Below are 4,405 nucleotides of genomic sequence, written 5' to 3'. Positions count from 1 at the left end.
TATATATATATTTGGCTAGATTGTCGAGCAGATATTTTAGGAGTGACTTACTGCTCTTCATGAATCTCCTATCTTCTTCGTGGCACCTTCTACCGTAATAAACCCTATATGGGCGGAGATGATTTCTGCTTTCAAAGCGCCGTTTCTGTGTTGACCGCAAGGTTGAACTGGATAAATAACCGGAAGGGGATCGTAATTTACGCCGTTTTTATTTACAATTAAGATTTTTTTTTATTTGAACTTTTAATTCAAGAAAGTTGCGAGACAAGTTTGGACGTTTTAAGCTTTTCCGCCCAGCAGGAAGTCAATTTCCCTGCAACAAGAACAGTTTGACAGGCAAGCACCGCAGATTGGGAAGGTCAATAATTACTTCATGGATTAATCACTTTTGATTTAAAAAAAAAAAAAAAATCAATTTTGTGTGACTTCAGTTGTCACTGAAATAATGACTGCAATCCATAAAGATGATTTACAATGTTCGTCTCCCGTCTCCTCTCCGCTCCAGGAGGTCTGGGTCGGACTCGGGTCTCCCCCTTTGGCCGCTGATGAAATTCAGTGGACGCCCTCCCTGGGATCTCCCCCCTGGGAATGCCCGCGCTTCTACATCTGCTGCCCTGTCCCTGCGCACGTACACTTAAAGCGCTCAGGGCTTCTCATTAATGCCTCTCCTCGTGTTTTATCCCTTCTCCTCTGCAGCTCCCCCGGTGCGCGGTCAGGCTTTGAGGGAAACGTTTAGCAAATATTGATAGCTCTTGGTGCACGGAGGAGATCAAAAGCAGAAAAAAAGGAGAGAGGAGGGCAGTCTAAAAAACAGTGGAGCGGTGGATAAATGGTGCACAGTGCTTTCATGAATGATTTATGCGGTATAAGGTGGGTTATTGCTCAGTAAAAAAGGCATTTGAGTTTTTTTTTTGTTTTTGTCAAATTTTGGATGCACCTGACAAACATGTGTCTTTAGAATTTAACCTTCAGTAAATGTCTTTCCTGTAGCACATATTTAAAATAAAAACTGAAAAGTGGTTAAATCAAATAAAATGCAAATTATTAATGCAGATAAAATAGGAACCTTCATTCATTTCCAGCTTTATGTCATATATTTCTTTGTGTCGTTAAGGAGAAAAATGCATTTCTTTCTCAAGTGAGTGAATTTGCCATTTCCACACAAAACCAATTTGCAGAGCTTTGGACGTTGACCCTCCCTGCAGACCACAGGTCTATCACCCCCCACAGACTCGTCAGAGACAAATGGTTCTTTATTGACTTGTTTTAATCAGTACCTCTGGAAAGTAGGGACAGAAAAGCAGTGAAAAAGTGAGCGCTATGCAGCAACAGAGCCGTTAAAATGTTGCATATGTGCCAGCAGAATGAAATTACTGAGCCCTAATCATTTTTACAGCCCCCCACAGCTCCAGAGCTGCAGGTGCTGCTGGGACGCAGTCAGGCAAAGATGACAGGGAGACGTCGAGGAGGCTGACAAACATGGTAAAAACGATGGAGTCGTTCCCAAGTTTGTCCAGATTCAGGCCTTCTTTGAATCCGACCAGAATCATGTGAGATGGCAGCATTTGTCCGACTGCTCAAGTGGTCCTAAACATTTCACAATTTTCTCAAAGAACTGTTGAACTGTTGAGAACCACTTGATCAGAATGACTTTGCACTTCTTCACCCGTCGCTCGTCCTTCAAACTGCGGATTCCGCTGGTGAAAGAAAAACCAGCAGCTACTGTTAGTGAGAGGCAAATGCAATGCTACAGCACTTTTCTGAGGTTAAACCTGCTACAGAGCAAATCAGTACAAAAGCAGAGTGAAGGCCCAAGCAAAGCACTGCTTGATCAGGGAGCTTTTACCTGAAGAAGGCGCCTCTTTTTCTTGGTAGTGTTCCCTGGTGTGATCCCTGCCAAGACTGAGTAACTGAAGAGGCAAGAGGTGCTTATATAGTGTTTTTGGGCTTGGCTTTTACAAGAGTCTCGTTTAAGGAAGAATGAGGCTCATGCTGGTCCGACCTGATGAGCCAGGTTCCACCAGCAAGGAGCAGGATAGGGCAGCCACCCTGAAAAGGAAAAAAGAAAACAGATACTGACGAGTCATATGAACAGATGCGGTTTTATGTCATCACTGCCTTGTGAGTTTGTGTGATTTCTGATTAAAAGGATTAAATTTATAGTCGGTAACAGCCTGCTGTTCACCGGGCTTTATATTAGGATGGGATGCAGCTATTCTCTTGAAGACTTTCTGCAGTCAAAATTCTTCCTTTCAGCAGTCAGAGCGTGTTTCTGGTGAGAATACAAAGAAAGCTGAGCTCAGAGACAGAAGTGACCTCCAGTGTTTGAAAAGATCTTAATTTATTCATTAAAAAAGAGAGAGTTGGAAGCTGCAAAGACAAGGCAAGTTTACTTGTGTAGTGGCATTCATACAGACGGTAACTCAAAGCTCTCAGCAAAGGTAAAGAAAAAGACATTAAAAATAGTACAATTTATTATCACACAGAAAACATGCAGATAAAATTTAAAACCATAACTGATCAAATTCGACTTTTATGGGATACCTGCGATGAAAAGTGATGTTTTCAGATCTGACTTGAAAAGACCTGACAACTTCTACACACTTCAGGTTTTCAGGAAGTTTGTCTCAGAGCTGAGGGCTCAAAATTCAACAGTTTATTGGTGTTATACCTGTGTAATACGCAGAAAAATGCTTTCCAAATCACCGTAACCTGCTGACGACACTAAACAGGATGGAAAAATAAATGAGGAGCAAAGAAACTCAAAGCTGACTCCTGTTTATTCACGTTTCAGTGAGTCAAAAGGTCTGCGATGACTTGTGGGGTTTTGATGATTCATGCCGGAAAAGAAACTCTCAGATGTTTTTAACCCCAAAAGTGATCAGTGCTTTAAAAACCAATAACAAGATTGGGAACTTTTTTCCATTTTCAACGGGAGGAAGTGCAGTGATTTAAGCTCTGCTGTGATTCTTTCTCTTACTGCTGGTTCTAGACGCACTTCAGCAGTATGAGAGATTCTTTACAAAAAATTGGTGTAACTACAGTGAGTCTCTAATTTTCTAGTTTTCTTTTCTGAAAACAAGCATAACACAGATTTTTGATTAAAAAGAAAAAGTGGCGCAAGGAAGTAGCCTGGAGGAACAATACATGTCAGTTGATATAACATTGTATTATACTTGTTTAAGTTAGGCTTGTATGGATTGACTTCAGACTGTGCAGAATGTGGCAGCAACCGGGACTAAAATTAGGGACCACACAGCCGCACTCCCTGGCCAAGCCCATAAGTATATAGTGGACTTACTGGAGCCCCAGTCTTCATCCTGGTGTCTCAGATTATTCAACTTGATGCTGCTGGTCGTTCCCCGGACTCACTTTAAGATCAGTAGAGACTTGCATTTTTATTCAGGCTGTGACTCCAAGGCTTTGAACTCTCTTCCGCTTCCACTGAGATTAATGTTTACTGACTCTTTAAAAAAAAAAAAAAAAAAAAACTCTGAAAGCTTTTGAGCTGTGTATTTCATATACAAATATAATTTGTAGATTTTATGTCTTATTTTCATGAAATACTTTGTGATGTTTTTATCTATGAAAGGTGCTATATAAATAAAAATTACTTACAAAACGGAAAATGTGTCCTTTGATCAGAAGACAGCTCTAAAATTATATCTAATAAAAAATGTAAAAATCTAAACCTGACATAAAATAACTTAATAGAAAAAGTTACATAGGGGCACTGATATTTTCAGGATAAAAGAAAAAAATAATTCCACCACAGTAAATGTATATTTTTATTTATTTGCATAGTAAAAGATGTTAGAATACTCCATAATCTGAAATAGAGGGAGTACACAGAATCCACTTTGAGTAACAGTGAATCGAGAACACAGTTTTGAGGATCACCATTTATAAATCCCAAAAGGCACGGTCTTGCAAATATGATCAAAGCCCTTTTAGATCAGTGCAAAGCAACTCACAAATTTTCAATCTATCCATTGGTTTGTTATGATCAACTGTTAAAGCAGCACTGAGACTTAACATTACCCACAAATAAGTTTTGAATGTTGTTATATCATTGAAGATCTTTCCCAATACGATAAGCTACATTTTCAAGGACCTCTGTCAAAAACACAATGCCAACAGGCCTGCATTAATTAATGTATCTCAATTAAGCTTTAATTAAAATTAAAAAAAAAAAAAGGTCAGTGCAGTTTTGAAGTACGGCATGTTTTGCTCTAGCAAATAGGGAATATATTTTTATATCTGCAATATTTTAGAAGCAACATTACAAAAAAACAGAGAAAAAGAAACTTGTGGCCACCATGTCAAGACAAAGGAATATTTGAACAGGATCAACACATTTCGTTTCATCTGAATGTGTGAAAGACATCAGCAAGCACACGAGGCA

At 39.3% G+C, this 4,405-nt stretch overlaps 1 long non-coding RNA gene across 1 annotated transcript; it reads right to left on the bottom strand.

Moving 5' to 3' along the window:
* Positions 1 to 1,249: 1,249 nt before the first annotated feature.
* LOC103138718 (uncharacterized) lies at positions 1,250 to 3,596 on the bottom strand. The gene is made up of 2 exons (XR_476311.2): positions 1,847 to 3,596; positions 1,250 to 1,697 (listed from the first exon to the last, which is right to left on the bottom strand). It is a non-coding gene; the product is annotated as an uncharacterized LOC103138718 (long non-coding RNA).
* Between the last annotated feature and the right edge of the window lie 809 nt (positions 3,597 to 4,405).

This window comes from Poecilia formosa, unplaced genomic scaffold, assembly GCF_000485575.1.
Source record: "Poecilia formosa unplaced genomic scaffold, Poecilia_formosa-5.1.2 Scaffold54, whole genome shotgun sequence".
Classification (NCBI taxonomy): domain Eukaryota; kingdom Metazoa; phylum Chordata; class Actinopteri; order Cyprinodontiformes; family Poeciliidae; genus Poecilia; species Poecilia formosa.
This window is presented reverse-complemented; position numbering and strand designations above follow the sequence as displayed.